The following is a 20,777-nucleotide window of genomic DNA, read 5'->3' as shown; positions in this document are numbered from 1 at the left end:
CAGAGAGAGCATTGGATGTTTGGTGGTGTTGCGTGGCGTGTCCTCATTCACGATTCATCACAGTTTGTTTGGTGGAGAAATTTAAAGGCACTGTTTCAGCTGCAACAGTCTTTTTCTTCTTTTGGTTATTTATTCCGTCTCTTAAGGCTATGAAGGGTACAAAACAACGCATGTGGTGAGAAAGAGAGATGCAAGATTGCGAATTAATTGGTCACACGCATATCAAGGATTGGGAATAGATTCATCTTTTCATCGATGAAGATGGAATGTTAGGGTTTGTGGCTATCAATTTCTAACTTCTAACTACCACTCTTTCTTATCTTTTCTTCTTTTCCCTTTCAACTATTCATATAAGTTTCTATAGTAAAATTTAGTTCGGGAATTTGACCTATGACTTTAATAAAAATTTACTTTCGAATTATGTTTTTATCCTTAATAAGTTTAAGCTTCAACCAAATTTTCTTTTCAATGTTAAGATTTCATAAATTTAAAGGAATATAATTAATTTTTCTAATTAAATTGTAAATATAAGAATAAATGTTTATATTTATTGTACTATATGGACCGACTGGTCTAGGCCCATCAGTCTATGTCCATTAGTCGGTCAAACATATAAGAAATCAACTCCAGGAATAACCGTAACTACATATACTAAACGGTCAAACACTCAACTATGTGGTCGTTCGGTCCAAGTATCTCGTTTGTTAATTAACAAGGTAAAAACATGGGGGGTTACTCCCTACACTACCCCAACTTCTTCCTTCACCGCCCCAATTCCACAATTGCCCCTCAATGAAAAGGTAACTACCATGGTTAAAAGATATATGAAAAGCTCGAAATGGATTTCCATATCCGTTAATCTTTCAACAGATATCGACATCCGTTGACGAATATCAACTTCCGTGGATCTCCCATTTTCGTAGACCCCTTCAACATTTTATTTTTATTTTTTATATCAAAATATCAGATATCCCTTTTCGCTGTGGCCTCCAAAGCTTTCCCTCTTAGTTTTTTCATGCGCACATACACCTTGTATTACCAACATTGCAAAGCAAATACAACAAAGCAAACATATGAGTGTTGTATAGAGCAAAGAGGGGTGAGTGTTATAAAGAGTAGGGAGGGTTGTTTGCTCAGCAGGCTTGATGACCATGATGCAACCAGTAGCTAAAGAAGGAGCTACCTTAATATAAAACATGTTATTGGAAAAATTCCAAGGAGTTATGTGTCCCACAACATCAACTGGTTCCAGTAATGTGTATTCATGGAACTCTTTAGACATTTTCAAGACCTCTCCATGAATCTTATATATCGGCAGCACCTGCATAGTAACATAGAGTGTTTGCGGTTGCTGGAACTTCCAAATTCTTACACATGTGATATAAGTTCCCTGTGTCAACGACATCCAGTGTTGCAAGTTCTTCTGCATCAATTAGTTCCACCCATTTCATCAATATTTTAGCTTTATCACAGTGACAATGGAAGCAATGAAGGAAACTCAATGAGAATGGAAGCAACTTAGGGAAAAGGAAATGAAAAACTAAAGAGGAAGAGAAGGAGAGCAGGAAGAGAGGAAAGAGAGAAACGAGTGGTTATGTGGGGTTATGGGGCTAACATAAATGATTGCAAAAAAAATAAAAGAAGAAGGGGAGGAGAGGAGGAAGAAAGGGAAAAAGAGAAATTAATAGTTCTTTGGGGGTAGATTCAGTGATGAAAAGGGAGAGTGAATGGGATTAGGGTTTTCAACTAAAAAGGGTAAAAGTAAAAAAAAATTTACCTAAGGTTGGTTTTGGAAATAAAAAAAATTGGAGAAGTGCAAGCAAAAACTTGTGGTGGTGTAAGGAGTACCCCTCAAAACATGGTTAGATGATATTGGGCCGCAATTGGGTTAGTCCTAATTAAAAGCCCACTTCGAAATCTATAAATACAAAGGTAAGGTAAAGAGGTAGGTGGTTGCATTTATTGGACATTTAAGACTTAACTGTAATAACCGATCGATAATCGAAAACTAAGCGTTGGAGTACCTTTAGCAGGTACCCACCGCTCAAATTTGGACTCTATAGGAGGAAGATCGACAAGCCCGAAGGAAAGGAGAGACGAAGTTAAGAAAGGAAATACGACTAAATTGTGAAAGTATAGTTCTTGACCCTACCTACTGAAACATTTATGATTATGAGCTTTGTATCATATAAGGTTGAATTGATATATGTGATTAAATAAGTTTAAGAAACATATTCAATTTAAGAGACTTGTCTGTAATAATAACAAATAAGTTTATTTTGGATTACACCCTTAATAAAGTAAATTAAGTGATAATTACTTCTTAGAAAACAAATTTTACTAATCTAAGGTTTTGCATGTAAAGACCTATTATATTAGTATAAATAAGTTAACATTTCATAGGAATGGATTCCTATTAATAACATTGATTATCTACAAAAACACATACATATTTATTAGAGTGTAAGAGGAACATCTTTCCATATACATTCCTCTCTCAAACACGAGGAAATTGTCATTTATACATTCACTAGGCAAGAATATCTAAAAATTATTGTAGGAGAGTAGGAAAGGAAGGTGAGTTTCTATCAACTAGTGTAAGAACAATTTACACTCATTATTGTAGAGTTGAGGTAAATTCTTTAAAATACTATATAGTACCAATGAAATATTGTGAACAATGACCAACAAGAGGAGTTAGTTGGGCTTGTAGAAAAAATGCAAAGGAGATTAACAATTTGAAGTATGAGAATGAAGCAATGAGAAGAAACTAGGTAAAAGGACCTACATGTCCTGATACACTAAGAAAAAGACTAACTAGGAGGTAAAAGAAAAAGTTGCACTGATCTCCTTCCAATAGACACCACCACCTACAGTTGTAACTAAGTCCTTAGAGGATTTGGAAAGGTGACGAAGGTCTCAATAAATTATGATCCCTCTAACATGATTATGAAGGTACTATCAAAAAGAAAATTCTTTTATTGCTTAGATTTGATCCACTTGATTTGTCATTAAGTTTTTTATAGGCTTAGTGGCAGATAACAACCCTTGTTTAGAACAATTGTTTTTTAATCCTGATGGAGATTTGTGAAGAATGGTTCAGTAAAATCTTGATCCAATGTTCTTAGACCATCTTAATCAGAATTAAACCCTTCAGTGTTATTATGCAACACATGGTCTTAGTAGATTGTTTAGTTTCTTAATGTTTATTGAGTCCTAAAATGTATAGTGGAACTACTTAGTGACTAGTATGTCATGTAATGAGAACTAATGTTCGTGTATCTTCCTTGTTAGCTCATAAGCATGTTTTCTTATGGGTTAATTATAATGATAATTTCTTTATAAATAAGACAATGTAAATTCAATACAAGCTAACTTCTAATTGAAGCTTTAAGTTGTATTTAATGTAATATCCTAAAATTTAACTATCGACTATAATATAAACCCAACAAAGAGCTTGTATTATCAATACAAAATACAACCTAATGATGGAGAGTTTTCTGAAGAGGCTCCTTTAACATAAGATTATCTCCATAATAAGTTGATGAAGCTTCTTCAAAGAAATGGACTTCATGTGATCAATGATAGTAGCGAAAGCAAATAGAGATGAAAAGATGAAGATGTTGTTGTTGAGTGGTCTTGGTAGATGTCCTTTTAGGATGTGAGGCCAATCATGAAGGAGAAGGTAAGAAGAAATCTAGAGGAAGACATTTCTTAAGGTGAGAACTAAGGAAGAGAAAACTTGAAATATTAGCAAAGTAACTTTACATTCAACTATGTTCTAAAGAATTACACAAGGTTGCCTCTCCTTTTATAAGTGAAGGAATAGGCTAGCACTCAATGCACTAGAAATGAACTAGAAGCTTCCTATGGCAAACGGAGAGGAATGATAGCCTTCCCCCCTAACTAACATCCAAATACAATGTAAGGGAGCCTTCCTTCGATGTTGACATGTTCCAAAGGCTTCTAATGACCCATTTCATGCATGTTTAGGCATAAATCCCCTAGGACATGTCCTATTGGTGCACTAGCTCTTCTTTAAGATCACTAAGCTCCTAAAACAAAGTTAAACAAAATGTTTTGCTGAAATACAAGGCCTAAAAAAACTATTATACATATTTACAAAGATATTCAAGATAAAAGAAGACTAAAAAAATTTTATCCTCCTACAAAAGTCAAAACTTGAAATTCTATCTTCCCCTTCCATCTTCTTGACCATGAGAGGGACAATATCTTCTAAGGCTTGATGAAAAGTAAGAATAAGCTTAAAAGTCCTTCTTCTACTCTCACTCTCCTAGCCTTATCTTAAGTTGATGCTCCTTGGATTGAATTTTGTTTAGTTCCCTAAATGGTTTTCCATCATACTCTCCCCCTTGAAAAACGATTTGTCCTTAAATTGGGAAGATATTTAAAGAAGCACAACTTTGACTTATTACTCTCCTCCTGGATAAAAAATGTACCTACAACAAATAGCAAAAAGGAGTATTATTAAAATAATATACCTAAACAAAAGAATAAAGAAAGAAAGCCTTTTATTTTTGAAAAAGGTTTTATGAGAAGGATCCTTGGCCTTTATTTCAATATTTTTTCCTTCACGTTATTTTGAACATTGCCCTTCATTTTGCAACAAAGCAAAGTGATGTTTTTGAGAAAAATATTTAAGATGATTACCTTTCGATGATGAAGAATTTAAAAATTGCAACAAAGCAAAGTGATGTTTTTGAGAAAAATATTTAAGATGATTACCTTTCGATGATGAAGAATTTAAAAACATGCATACTTCTGATGTGATCACAGATAGGGAAGGATAAAGAGATGAAAAGAGTAACAAGAAGCACAAAAAGACATAACATAGATTTTATGGCTTATATTTTGGCCTTTAGTAGCATAGGATGTTCATAGGCTTGTATTTTTCCTTTCTTATTTCTTTCTATTAGTTTGGTTGTAAAAAAACCTTATATATTCTTCTTTTCTTTTTTGGTGCAAGTAATATGGGACTTCACATAGTTTGGACTTAAAAGAAAGAAGAATAAATAAGTTTATTCTCCTTTTAGTTGTTTGTAATGCAAATTATCTCATGTATAGTTTTAGTTTTGTTCTTTAGACTAGTTAGGTAGCTTATATACCTTTAGGAGATTGTGGAATTAAGAGATATGGGACTTAAAATGGCCTTGAGAGTTGTTGTCCATACTTGTAGGTCTCCAAGTCCTACGTCCTTTTGTTTTCTCCACCTACTTCACCTCCTAGTGCTATAAGCAACCTAAGGTATCCTTTGTACATACACTTTGAATACCTTCAAATTTCAATATAAAAAAGTGTTTTACAATCAATTGCATTACTTCTTTGAGAAGAATTATGTCTCTTAGTCTAAACTTGGCTATTATCTTGTGAAGACAAGTGGCGATTCTCCTTGACATTTATCTTTGATCATTTCAAGTGGAATGTATATTTTTCACTAAGTCTTTATGAGGACGAAGAAGTGATTATATTTGTAACAAGCTTAGTATATACAATTTATACGCTCCAACTTGAGGGGGAGTGTTGGATATATTGCGTTTTATGTTAATTAGGTAAACATAGTTCCTATGTTAATTATGTTATTTTTACATATTCATTTGTATTTGGGCTTAACTCATATTCACATTACTATAAATACATTACCCTATGCGTATTTTCTACATAAGGAGATTAATCTTATACCTAATTTTTCTAATTTTTATCCAAATAATTGATATTAAGAGTTGGATGTGGATTTTATGTCTTATGGTCATAACTTGTAAAGTCAAGTTTGTACCTTTTGTCTATGAGAGGCGGTAGAAAAGATGGGTCTTTCCGCCTATGACAGGAAGTAGAAGAGACGAGGTTTGAGTGTTTCTTCTTTCATTTTTCAAGGCGGTAGAAAGGGAAGGATGTCTCACTAGTCGGTTTCAGCTTAAGCTGAGTATGTTGCCCAATGGGTGCATTTCACCAAAGCTTTTACTTGTAAGTCTTTGAGGAGTAGGAAAGATAGATCTAAAGTTGTGTGTGGAGGACAACTCAATGAGTCATGCTAAGAAAAATGATTTGAGATTTTAGAATGTATTATGAAATAATAAGAATTTTCGTGTATTTTGAACAATTTTTTAGTTGAGTTTAAAATAAAGACTTATATTTTATAAAGTTTTAAGTTCACTGTAAAGTAATGGTATCCTACGTTGTTTCTTAATAGAAAAATGTTTTGAAAAAATTCTCTAGTGATGTCTCGAAAAAAACGTTACAAAATATGTGCTTATTGTTGGTAATTTTTAGTTTTCTTTCTAATAGTTTTTTATTATAATAGTCATTTGAATTTAATAGAATAGTTAAATTTTGGAAAAAAAATAGAAAAAGGAAAAAATCATTTAAAAAATAAAATTGGTAAGATAATTATTTTTATTTGAAAAAAAATACTGAAAGGATAAAATTAGAAATAAAATATGTAAAATAGACTAGTATAGATATAATGAGTGTACGTTTTCAAGAAAATTATATCCAACGGTTTTTTTTAAAAAAAAAAATATACAGCCATAGATACGTATATAAGTACATATTTATACGCATATTTATAAAAAAAAGTAAAAAGTAAATAGATAAAAGAATATAGTTATGAGTTGAAAGTTTAAACATTAGTTGTTTCAATTTTTAGAATATAAAAATACGTATTCTTAGCTGAAGCTAATGTTATCTCCATTTCAATGTCAGATGGAAATAGTTATTAACGTATGGACTATTGTCTCAAATATTCTAAATTAGTAACAATATTCTTGTCTTATGAACTTAATAAATGAGCATTATAATTAGATTTATTTTTTCTTTACGCATGATATTTAAGAAATAGCATATTTAAATTAGGAGATATAAAAGATAAAGTAATTTGTTTAAAAGTGCTTAACTTTATTATGATTTGACATTGAAAGTCTATAAAAGAAAATAAATATTGTCTTTCAATATGGGGATGTAGCTCAGATGGTAGAGCGCTCGCTTAGCATGCGAGAGGTACGGGGATCGATACCCCGCATCTCCATTTTTTGACGCTGTTGTTTATTTTATTGGTTTTTTCTTTACCGCATTAATATAATAATTGATGAAAGACAGAATCTATTGTGCATTTCCTTCTTAAAATATTTACTACACTGATGTTCTCAACACAAAGATATTATGTTGAATAATAGGTTGGAACTTTCATTTTCAAGATATAATTTAATTTCAAATTTGCAACTTAATCTTTTATTTGAAAAAAAAAGGTTGATGTAACCCAGTTTTTTATTTTGACTATATTAACAAAATTGGAGACGAGTCATTTAAATCTCAATCAATTCTCACAAATGAATAATTTTAAAATTATCTTTTAATAATAAAAAAAATTACATACATGTGTGTGGAAAAAAAGACTAAATAATTTTGGATCTGTTACGTTTTATTTGGATTTTGAGGAGAAATTAGAGATAGGAGATAATAATGGATTTAAGGGAAAAGAGGGCAAAGAGGAGGTTGTTTGGATTAAAAAAAAGTCTGAAATGAAGAAAAATGAAAGAAAAATTTGTAACTAATTTGATGGTGATGATATATATATAAATTATTTCAATTGATGAAATTATAATATTACAAATTTTACTCTCATGGTTAAAATTAATTTAAAATAAAATATAATTATCTAATATTATTAATTTTATTATAACAGTAAAAGATAATTATAAATATTTAGTTATTATAATTTAAAAATATATAACAAAATGAATTAATTAAATATCTATATTTATGTATAAAGAAAATTTCGTTTTTTGGGGTCTATATTTGTAAGACTTCATTAAAAACACACCAAAAAACTCTCTAAACGGACGCCAGGTGTCAAGCGACGAGGATCCAAAAATCAGATAGTGGAAGGCAGGTATCAACAGATAAGCGGACACTCGTTTTGACGTGGGAAGCAAAACTGATTTTCAGAAATTCACATCATACTCTCTGCATGCACCCTTCTTCCCCAAACTCTGAAAATCTCATTTCTCCTCCTTCTCACTAAAAGCTCTCACTTCTCTCTACGAAATCTTACCTTTTCTCTTCTCCGATCACCGTTCAGGCACCGTAGAAGCATTTCCGGCATCAAGAGCTTCAGTTTGAACCGATCGGTTTCGAGTTCTGAACTGGTAAGTTTTTCTCCTTTAGTCGTTCGTTCTCTGGCACATGCAAACTAAGTTCTGGTTGCATGAGTTCATAGTCTCATTCTGAACCATTTTGGTCTGTTGTTTGATTTAGTTTGTAGAATTGTTGAGCGTTGAGGGTAGAAGGAATTGTAGTCAGGCGAACCGTATTCTGTCTCTAGGAACGTTCGTTCACGCTCAGAGGTAAGGGAAACTTATTAATTTAATTGTATGATTATTTGTATTTCATGAACGTTCGTTGCATTGACTGAATTAATATGATATGTGATGATTGATATGTTTGACTATATGATGTATGAATATTTATGATGATATGGATGTTGAATTTCATGGAAATAGATATTGAGAAGTGAATTACTATAAAGAATTATATGTATGAAATTACCTATGAAAGTGTATGTTCGTCACTGAATGGTCTTTGACCGTTCGGTTTCTCTATGGGACTTGGTTGGAATTGGATTCTTTCATTTGGAAAGAATCCTAGTTGAGGACGAGCGTCTTCATGTTATAATATTGTGCATGAGCGTTCGACCAAGGCTAGTCGTTCCTTGGTATTCGGTTACAAACTTAAGTATATATATATATATATATATATATATATATGTATGTATTTGTATACTTTCGTTTATTCTTAAACACTACTCAAAATGGTATCCATTATATTTATGAAGCCTCTTCTCTATAAGTTTAGTAGCACTTGGTCTTATACCAAGTGTTCATACTAAGCAAGTGTTTGGTATTACACTAGGCACTCGTTCTAGTTCCTTAAGATAACTTCATAATAAGAGCGTTCGTTCAAGCCCAATAGGGTTTGCTCACTATAGTGTTCAGTCTTTGACTGGCATTATGATGGTTATTGGTGTTTAGCCCCTTCAAAGGCTAAGTATATTTGTTGACGTTCGGTTTATTCACCGGATCCAGTTAAGTACCCTTATTTGATGTCCTTCAGTGTATGTCTAAATTGGTTCCAGCCTAGAGTTTTAGTACTCGGCCTAGGCGTGTTGGTGTTCGGTCTAACTCGTGAGTCACTTCATCCAATTGGCTCACTTAGTATATAAACGTTTGGTTCTAGGCGTCCTCGAGAATTATTATGTTAATCACTCCCTTTCTTAAACCAATGATTCTCGCTCGATTTTGATCCGCTTGGGAATGGAGACCTTTGGTCTCACTTCAAGCGTTCGGTCTTGTTTAGAGTCGAAGTTAACGTTCGGCATTCGGTGTCTTCAGAGACGTTTATTCGAATTGATCTCATTGAGGTCTTATTAATGAAAGATGATGAAATATGTTATGAATGAAATGAAGTGGATTATGAACGAGCGTTCCGGGGAGGAATGACTCATGAATGAATATTGAAATTGGTAAAGTATGAATGTGGGCATGCTAAGCTGGCGGTTCATCCTGATGTTCCGTGAGTACTCGTCCTCACGTAGAGGAGGGTAGGTCATGTGTGGGAACGGCAGTAGGTCCTAGTCCTTATGGTTAATTTAGATAGATAGGACTAACCTCAGGTGGCAGCTGTTGAGGGTATCCCAGTTACTACATCACCCGGGTGCACGAACGTCATAGCTACACAGATTTCATACAGTCTGGACAGTCAGTCTAGTATTAGGCTTTGCATGAAACAAATGATGAAATTTATCTTGTGCGTTTGATTGTGTGAAATGTATGTTTATACATGAATTAAATTACATAAGCTTACCCTGTGTTTCTTGTTTTGTCATGTTTTGTACGTTCGTCTTTGTCATTGCAATGATCATCCATGTGTATGTGAGCAGAAGGAGACGAGCTGCTGGAAGAGGCGCTGAAAGAAGAAAATCTAGTTGAGGTAGAAGTTAAGGCTGAATAGTAGAACGTTCGGTCAGTAGAAACAGCCTGATTGTAAGGTGGTCGTTTGATCACCTTCTTCTTTTGTTTTGATTAACCGTTCGGTACAGATTTTTGTAAACCGTTCGGTCAGACTTGCTTATCTTGTACAGTTTAATTTGTAACCCTTTTTGTAAGGCTGTTCGGCCATAGCCGTACGCTCTACTTTAGTGTAAGACTGATCTGTATTATTATTTAATGTGAATATTCTATTATATAGTTTTAGACTGTATTTTTGGGATGTTACAATATTTTTTTTTCAAATTTTATAAATGACATTTGTTTAAACTTAACTTTTTTTATATTTAGTCACTTTTTAAAATTAAATTATTAAAAATTATCTACAAAATAAATAAAAATTATCTATAATTAAATTTTAAAAATTATTTACGTTTACTTTTATAATTATAATTTCATTATTTTTTATCATAAAAAAATTAATACACATCTAGATAGTACATACGTTTTCACTAGTAATTTTTAATATTAATTATTAAATATTAAATTAGTTTTATTTATAAGATGTTAAAATTTAAATTATTCATTTATGATTATAATATTATTTATTATATTATAAATTTGAAATTGTTAGATATATTATACCTTTTATCTTTATCTTTTATCTTTTAGTTAATTTATTATTTTTTTTTTTTGTATTTTGGGCTTAACTCATATTTCTTTTATTATAAATAGAGAACTGTATATTTAACATAAGGGAGATTAATCCCAAATATAGTTTTTCACTATATTCAACAGAAATAAATATTTTATAAGATAGTGTAGATGATGTTGAAAGTTTGCAAAATATATATATATATATATATATATATATATATATATATATATATATATATATATATATATATATATATATATATTCACATTTTTTTATTAATTTATACGTTTGTTTACAAATTTATGTCTTCCATCTTTCCTTTTGATGGAAATAAACTCATCTTAAAAGTGTATTTTATTTCTCAATAAGCGTCTAAAAATATTAAAACTAAAAGTTAATATTGTAATACAATAAAACTCTAGAAGGAGTTTGAATATAATTTTAATTTTTTTTGGTGTTTAATTTCCTTTGAATGGATTAAACAATTTGTCAGTAAAACACTTAAGTTTATAAAAGAGAGTTTAGGAAAATTATTGAAAAACGAAAGCGATTCGGTCTAAATTTAGTTAAGTCCAATTTTCCTTTAAATTCCAAACCCCTTAGTCTCTTTCAAGTGTATGGAGGATCAAAATTAAGGTGGGTTTAATAATTTCATTAAATTTTTTTAATTAATTTTAGAAATAATATCATATATATATACATATAAAATTATATATTTTATTAAATAATTTAATATGTTGTAATTTTATTATATTTAAATCAATATTTTTATATCATATTATTATGTTATTAAATAAAATATACAATAACATTTCATACTTTTTGAGTTTTAATATATTAAATAAAATATATATTTTTATATTATACTCATATATAATGATGTTAATGTATTTCTCATGTATTCTTATACGACCATGTCAAATATTTAATAATTTTATTAATCGCTAACTATTGTAAAAAAACACAAAAAAAACTCACGTTATCAATTGTAACATATTTTCTGACCAAATATAGTATTTGTAAAAAAAAATTCATATTAAATAAATAAAATGATTTTTCTTTTCTTTAATTAGGTTTTAATTTCTTTAAAATTTAATAAATATTTTCAAAGATATAAATGACTTGCTTGATTAATAAGGTGTGAATTTTTTTTATATTGTGATAAATAATTTTTTTATATATTATGTATTTTTTTTATAATATTTTAATACTTTTTTAATTTCTTTTAATTCTATAAAGAATAAAATCAACGTGATTAAAAATTTAAGCATAAAGATAAAGATAGAAGTTTCGTATTAAAACATAATATAAAAAAAATCAATAAAATTATATTTTAAAATTTTGAGTTAAAGATAAAATTTATATTATTTTTTATTCACTTCGTTCTATGTATGATAATAAAACATATACTTTGAAAGTAAATCAATCAACATAAAAAATAATTAAAATATATATGTATGATTAAAAATTACAAGAGTAGAAAAATAAAAAATTAATAAACTACATGCATGTTGAAATTGAAATTAAATTAATAACAACTAACATAGAAAATGAATATAATCTTTAAGTTTTCATTTTAATATTAATAAATTTAGTAAATATTAAGAAATGATACCTGATAAACCACTTAATATTGTAAATAATTTATTGTTAATTTTATTAAAATTCATTAAAAGGTAAAAAACTACTTACTTAAATATGTTTATACGAGAAATATTATATATATATATATATATATATATATATATATATATATATATATATATATATATATATATATATATATATATATATATATATATATATATATATGAGAAATATACATGAAATTTTTGTACAAAAAAATTAAATGATTATATCTTATATACTTTAAAAATATATTTAGTCAATTAATGAAAATTAAATATATTTAGTTTGTCAAGGAGTTCAACGTATTGCGTAATTTTCCTATATAAGTAAGCAATCAAATTCACTAAAATCTCTTACAAAATCTATTTAGTCTAATTAAAATATTTGTATATAGTTATTTGACAAATTAAAAACACTTAGATTTGTAATAAATTAAGAGTTAATTATATTTTTTCTTGTATTCAAAATGAACATTTTTTCTAAAAAAAATGGTCCATGGGTTGACCTTGACCCACATGACTTTTATAGATATTTTGACGCCGTGAGCGTTTTTTATGGAGTGTTTTTTGGTCCTATGGGTTTTTCTGGCCCCAACCCACGTCTGTCAGGCCCAAACCATGTGAGGGAGGCCGAATTGACAGGTCTACCTTTAAAGGGTTTCACTGATCACGAGTTTAACCACTCTTAGTATACAACTAACCCAACTAGTTAGAATAAATATAAACACTCGTAATATAAACTAATATAACTAACCACTTCTGAACAAAAACAACAAAATATTTTGTAAATTACAAGAACAAATGTAATTCTAGTAGAGAAGATTTGAAATCAATACAAAAAAATTCTAAAAACTTGTAAAGAACTTTTTATTTTTTAAAGAACTGTCATTTGACTATGTAAGCCTTAAAGAGAATGACAGCAAAAGAATATGCAAAAATAATTCTTCTTGTTTTTCCTTTTCATATAGTCCTTTTTGTATATATTTAATTATCCAAAAAATTATTCATTATTAAAAAAATATATCTTACACTAATTATTTATAATTTATTAAATCAATTATGTAACTTATGTATACAGTGACATAGAAAGTTAAACACAAATTACATCATTATCTAGTAGATATAAAATATACAAATTATAAAATATACAAATATTAAAACATCTTGAGGTTGGTTTAAAAATAAAAAAAATTATAATTGATATAATTTCTCTTACTCCTAAATTGAATTGATTCTTTAAAGGAAAGAAACTCCATCAAGACATAAAAATAGGCTCACATTCTTTCTTTGCATCTCAAAACACACCTCAAGCACTTTCTTGGGCATCTCATTCACTACATAACCTTACATGAAGGCACTTCATCAAACAACATCCTTTTCTACCGTTCCATCAAACATTTTTCATGCTTCCTCCATGAATACGAATACTACATAAGTCAATTATTTATAATAATAAAGATATTAATTACTAGATGACGTATATTGTCACACAATCCTTTAAAAAGTGTGAAAAAGTGTGAAAAACGTATTTTTTATTTTTTATTTTTATAATCTTTATATTTTATAATTTAAAATAAGGTAATTGTGTGAAAGTGGAGTGTTAAAAACCAATGGAAATAAAATATTAAAATAAGGTGTAAAAATAAAATATGGATGGTGTAGATATTAAAAAGATTGGGGTCAAAACAAAAATATAAAAGAAAAATTTTCACGATTTTTTATTTATTTATTTTCTTTTGAAAACAAATTTTATTTAGCCAGATAAAATTGAACGTAACACATAAAAAATTTAAACCAATGTAAAATTATTTAATATTACACTAATCTCCAACAACCCTCTAACATATCCACATAAATTTTTAAAATTACAAAATTGTAAACTACAAAATTATAAAATAACATAAATAAATAATTAAATAAGATGATGGGTAAATAAGGATGATAACTAAGCAAGAGAGGGTTTCATTATCCCATCCTCATCTATGTAATAAAAATTCATTCTTATCTTTATTCTCAAATCTGACAAGTATACAATTTTTGTCTCGTCCTTATTCTCACGGTAATGGATATACTTATATTAATACTCAATTTTTATTGTTCTAAATAATAATTAAATCATTTTTAAGAAAAAAAACACACCAAAAAAATTCATGATAATATCAAACTATTTAATATTAAAATAACATACTATTTTCTTCAAAATGTCAAATATAAAGAAAAAATATTATAGTTGTATAAATTTCGAATAAGATCTCTTCTTTATATAATTAAAATTTATAATATATATCACTTGAATGAAATCACACGAATAACAAAATTAAATTAATAATAAATTAATTTTAAACATAGATTTTTCATATTTTAAACTTGAGTTACATTAAAATTTAAGCAATCGAACACTTAAAATTGAGAGTCAAATATTCTCACAAAACAAAAATAAATAATAAATAATAATATTATAAATAAGTAAAGATAATTAAATGTGTGATCGAATTTAGTTTCGATGAAATTGAGAAAATTCATTTAAACATAACCCAAAGGGAAAAAAGTATGTAATTAAGATTGTGGAAAAATACTTGTAAGACTGAGAGTTTATGAAATTGAACACTTGACATTGAGAGTCATACATTTTCATTAAGCAAAATAAACAATAAACAAAAATATTATAAAGGAGTAAAGATAATTAAAATGTGCAACCAGAACATTATTTGATAAAATGAAATTGAGAACACCTATTTGAACATAATCACACACAAAGAAAAAAAATTGTAATGATCATTATTGCTGACAAAACCTATAAATATTTATTTTCAATTGGTCTTTACTTTATCTTAATGAGATCAATATAATAACATTAACATACAAAGTGTAATATTTGAATAATAAACCATATATATTATAAAATCAAATATATCCAATGGACAATTTATATATACATTAAACCAAACATAAAACACAAACACACAATAGTAGCTAACTCCCTTTAAACCAAAGATTCCTCAAAGTGTAAAACATGTATATGAGTAATATGCTCATGAAATACCTTGGGTGTAAGAGCCTTACTAAGAGGATCTACCATCATGGAGTTTGTCCCTAGGTGTTCTATAAAAATTCATCCACTTTGTACCTTTTCTTAAACAATAAAAAACTTGATGTTAATGTGTTTTAACGTACTCTAGCTGTTATTATTGTTAAACTACAATACAACTGATTTATTGTTACAATATAACTTAATTCGTCTTTCAATTTCTTTCCTAACATATAACTCTATGAAAAAATCAGTCATATTTCTTGATTTGATGTCTCATAAAATGTTACAAATTTGCAACCATAGTGGATAAAGCTATATGTTTAAAATATTCATCAACAATGCAAATATTTATAGATAGGAATATTTTTGTTATTGTTATTTGTTACTGTCCCATAGTGTATAACTTTGAAATATCATATTTTTGAATTTTACAAAATGAGGTGCCCCAAGAAAATATGGAAATGCAAAAAAGAAGTAGCCTTTGTATAAAGCGGGCTTTTGGACAAAACGAGACTTTTATAACTGCTACTTCTTGCACCTCTATTTATTTTTTCCTGCACCAAGAAAATTCCCCTTTTACCCTCAGTCAAGGTAAAATCCTAGCTTACTTTCTCTTCCCCATCTTTCCCTTTACTTCTCTCATAGTCTCCTACTCAAACTCCACCACTATCTACCATCTCCACTTTCTCACTTATCTTCTCTGTTACCTCCTTCACTTCTTCATCCGTTCCACGTACTCCGGCTGCTTCTCCAAAAATATAAAGAAAAATTATAGAAAAACAAAACAAAGGTAAGAAGAAAAAAAGTCATGTATTTATAAAAAAATTTGGTAAAAAATATATTTTAAAATACTTAATCCAGAAAATATTTCCAAATTCGAAAATACCTTTTTTTTTATATTTTAAAATAATTATTTTGAAAGGTATTTTGAGATTCGAAAATACATTCCGAATTCAAAAATATGTTCTGAAATTTAAAAGGAATTTCTTTTGTATATTCCATAATATAAAATAAAATATATGGGTGGATCTTCTTCTGGTTTCGGTAGGAGCTCGGTCCTTTTGCTAAATAGATGCTCATCTTCCAAAAAGCCTTCATTCACCTCGGAGACTCTTACTGGTGTCCAATAAGAACAATATACAAATATATTTAATGCCTTTATATACTTTATTAAAGTTAAATTATTATATTTCTTATAATAAAAGAAATCTTACAAAAAGAAATTTGTAAGATAAAAAATAAAAATAAAACGTAAATGTTATATCTTTTAACTTGCTTGCAATAAGATGTGGAACACATACATAGGGGCAAAAAAGGACGGTATCTCGTGATTCCCAAAAATTATTATTTATATATATATATATATATATATATATATATATATATATATATATATATACACGTGTGTGTTTTTGTGTGAGGTTAAAAATTACTATCAAATGCTCTTTCACACTTTTTTTCCGGTCTTATTATGTTATATTTAGCATATCTAGTCAAATTCTTTTATGTTCTCGATGTTTAATCTCCAATCTGTATGGACGGTACCTATCAAAAACACTTTAATACTTAAGTCAATAATCTAACCAATAGGATATCATAGTAAAATCTTATATTCGCAATAAATGCAATCACATTCTTCCTACCTTAGACTTGTATTTATAGGTTTCAAGATGAACTTATGATTAGCAGAGCTGTAATCACGGTCCAATACCTCATAAGTAAGACTTACCAGTAAACTTGATTAGAGGTTGTGTTTAAGGTTGCATAGGATTCAGGACCGCTCGATCGCCTTATTCTCTGGTCGGACGGTCTCTCACTTGCCCGTACGGGTATACAGTACAAAATCCCTAAGCCCTAGCCAGGATCTCCTAGCGTTGAGGTTTGTTATTAAGGCCCTTTAGGGTGTTAGACCATGCTCATGGGTGTTCGCTTTTCGTTGGGCCGGGTGTTCTGTTGTTTAGCTTGATTTTGAATCTTGGTTGTGGACGGGCATTGGCGGGAAGTGCTTGTGGTTCACACATCGAAGGAGTGGTAGAGGCACTTGATCTGGTCCGTTGATCATGGCTAAATCCAACGGTGGATAAGCGCTGGTGGTTATGCAGGATTCTCCTATAAATAGGAGTGAGTTTTGGTTGTCATTATCATCAATTTCTATCATTTTCTTTGCCTACCACACATTTAATTAATTTCAGGTAATAAAATGTCTACCGTTTAGTTGTCTTCGTCTGAGGATCGAGAGCCTTGAAGTTTTCATCCATGAAGGTAATGGGCGGCATGGACTTGCGTGTCTTGTCCACTAGATGGACTGTCCGGAGAGCACGCATATGACGCTTCCTAGTTGAGGAGGAAGATCTGCCGCTTGCGAACCCTCAAGAGATGGTGTTAATGTGCCTACATAGTGGGTGGTCCCTACTTTAGCTCTTACTTCTACTCCTCCTCTTGACCCCATTGCTAATCAGCCCCTTCGTACTGGGGCCGCTCCTTCCTCCTAGGACTCTGCTGCCTGGGACTCCTTTCCTGCCTCTCGATCTTTACGTATTTTTTAAGTTAACCCTTTCGGATCAATTCCTCCATCTTGTCTCTAAGGGTCACATACTCCTCTATCGTGTGGCCCATGTTTTTGTGATAAAGATAGTGTTTGTTGCCATCTACCCTCGGAGGGGTGGGTCGTCTCATCGGCACAAGCATCACATTAGCATTTAATGCCTCTTGCAGGATCTTCGTCCGGGGGGCGTTTAGAGGAGTGCACTAGGTGAAATGCGGACCCCGAGAAAGGTCTTCAGGACACGATCCACTTGACTTTTTGCCACCTTCGTTCGTTTTGATAGGGGGAGAAATGTAACCCAATCCCTTGTGTGTTTTGTTTTTTATGATGACAACAAAAGAAATGTTTCTATATGTTTCTTGCACAACAACTGAAACATTTTAATATGCATAGTTGCATTTACATGTTTGTTAGTGCTTGAACTGATTGGTTTGCATACTTACTATGGTCATACATGTGTTTATATCTGTAGTATGCATATTCATGTTTTTGAAAGACAAAACTACTTGCACAATGAATATCTGTTTTAAATAATCGATTAAAGTGTTTATGTAATCAATTAAGCTCATCAAATATCAACTAATGCTTAAACTATGGCAAACTACAAGTTTTAACCGATTACATTATATGTATAATCGATTAAAACTCGTGCCTTTGCTAACACCTGTTTGTCGTGTGTATTGATGAGTTTTCAGTAGAAAAAGTTTTCAAAATTTCTTAAGTGTAATACTTAACCGATTTACACAATTTCCTTAATCAGTTAAATCTGGTACATATTCAAAACTGTTTTCATGTTAAGTCTTAACTGTCATAATGATCATATTTTAAATTGTTTTGACTTACAGTAAATGTGCAATCGATTACATTAATTGCGTAATCAGTTAAGTTTGTTTTAATGTAATTATGATATAGCACTGTTAAATACTTAACCGATTACATAAATTTTGTAATCGATTAAAAAGCGTTAGACATGAGGAAATCTATATATTGACGCATAACACTCTGCATTGATAACTTTTGAGCATTTGAATTTTAATATCTGACATAAGAGAGTCGAGAAAAAAAAATTTGCAGGTGTGCTCTTTCTCCAAGAATCAAGATACGAAAGTTTTTCAGATTTGAAGGATTTTTGAAGGATTGCTTTGGACTTTCATTGGTTGATTAATCATCCTCACATTGAGGTGTTTTCTTTCTAGATCAGTACTGTGTTTACAATCCATAGATTGTAGTTTCCCCGTGCGTGTTGCCAAGAAGAGAACATATGATTCTTGTATCTTTGAGAAGGGTTTAAAAGGGGTACTTCAGAGAGAGGATTGTTCTTTCTGTAGTGTGTTTTTTTCCTATAGTAGATTTGTGAGTTGTAGAGGAGATTACATTGAGAGTTGGTCTCTATAAGTCTTGTTGTATTAGCTCAATCTTTATAGTGGTTGTCCGCAAAGGTGGTTTTCAACACAGGTTGTCCGCAAAGGGCTCATGTTTTAAAGCGGTTAAGATGTGTTAGAGATCAAATTCAAGGTTAATGGTTTTTTATCCATCAGACGGTCTTCTAATAGCGGTCCATGAAAGCCTTTAGGAGTTCCTCCTTCTCCTGCTTGAGGCTCGTTAGAGCTAGGGTAGTCAAGTCTTGTGTTCGATTCCCTACAAACTGCTAACCGAACATACTTCATAGACTAGAGAAATTCTCCAGTGAATTGGGTGGCAGGGAGTTAAACCAGTCCAGGGCTTCTCCTTAAAGGGACAAGGAAAAGGCCCTAAACTAGATGACATTACTCGCTGTGTGAAATGCCATTCAATTAATAAACATCTTAAGGTACCCCTCCAGATCAGTTGACCCATTATACATCTTGAAGTTGGGTGGGGCGAACAATTATGAAATATGTGCCTCTATAATTGGTGCGACGAATGATAACATTCCTCCATTTGCACCGAGTGACGCTCCTTGCTCGATGTGTTGCTCTTCTCCTGCATAATTCGTAGATAGTCGTCCCTGACCTTGGTACTGGCGGGCTGGTCCTTGAAGTACCTAAAAAACACTAGAAAGGGGGTGGGGGGGGGGGGGGGGGGGGGGGGGTGGAATTGAATAATGTTTATGGAAAATGTTTTTTGCAACCCTTCTGATATAACAAGTTGTTAAGCGAGTGAGATATTCTTTTAAATGCTTAACGCTTGACGTAAAATATAAGCTTTAAAAAGATCAGCGTGCTAATTAGAATAATTTCTACTATAGTGCTTGTAAAAACTTATTCTTAAAAGTAAAGGATAGTTAGCTCTAAAGTTCTCATATTTTCAAGTAAAAGGCTCAACTGCAGGTTTTCTAAGAGATCGTTTAATAAAGAGAAGAGAGAATAACACAAGAGATTTTATATTGGTTCGCTCCAACTAAGCTACGTCTAGTCTCTCCCGCAGAGTGTTCTACTATAATCTTCACACGATTACAAATGAGTATTAACACCACTCTTGGTACTCAATTACCTCGCCGAGATTTTCTTTGAGTATTCGCACCACTCTGGTATTCGGCACCCGTCAAGATTTCCTTGAGTATTTGCACCACTCCTGGTACTCATCACCTCGCCGAGATTTCCTTGAGTATTCACACCACTCCTGGTACTCAGCAACCTGCCGAGATTTTCTTGAGTATTCGAACCACTCCTGATGCTAGACTATTGTGCCTAGATTCCTCAACTCAAAAAGAGTTTAGTTGTAAGTATTTTAATTCTCTTCATAATTGCAATCAAAAAGATTGCTTACAAGCAGTTTAAACTAAATCTCTCCAAGAGAGGGTATGAATACAATACAATACACTATAAACATTCGCAAGTGTTTCTCTCTAAGATCTTACAAAAGTAAGAGATTTGACGCTTAAGCTTGAGAATATCTCTTTCTCTTTTCTCTTCTCTTATCTTTTCTTTAGGTTAGA

At 30.5% G+C, this 20,777-nt stretch overlaps 1 non-coding gene across 1 annotated transcript; it reads left to right on the top strand.

The window, feature by feature from the left end:
* The first annotated feature begins 6,969 nt into the window (after window positions 1-6,969).
* TRNAA-AGC (transfer RNA alanine (anticodon AGC)) lies at window positions 6,970-7,042 on the top strand. Its single transcript has one exon. It is a non-coding gene; the product is annotated as a tRNA-Ala (tRNA).
* The last annotated feature ends 13,735 nt before the right edge of the window (window positions 7,043-20,777 follow it).

The sequence above is a fragment of the Vigna angularis genome, chromosome 5 (genome assembly GCF_016808095.1).
Source record: "Vigna angularis cultivar LongXiaoDou No.4 chromosome 5, ASM1680809v1, whole genome shotgun sequence".
Taxonomy (NCBI): domain Eukaryota; kingdom Viridiplantae; phylum Streptophyta; class Magnoliopsida; order Fabales; family Fabaceae; genus Vigna; species Vigna angularis.
Note: the sequence above shows the minus strand (reverse complement) of the source record. Positions and strands in the feature narration are given on the sequence as shown.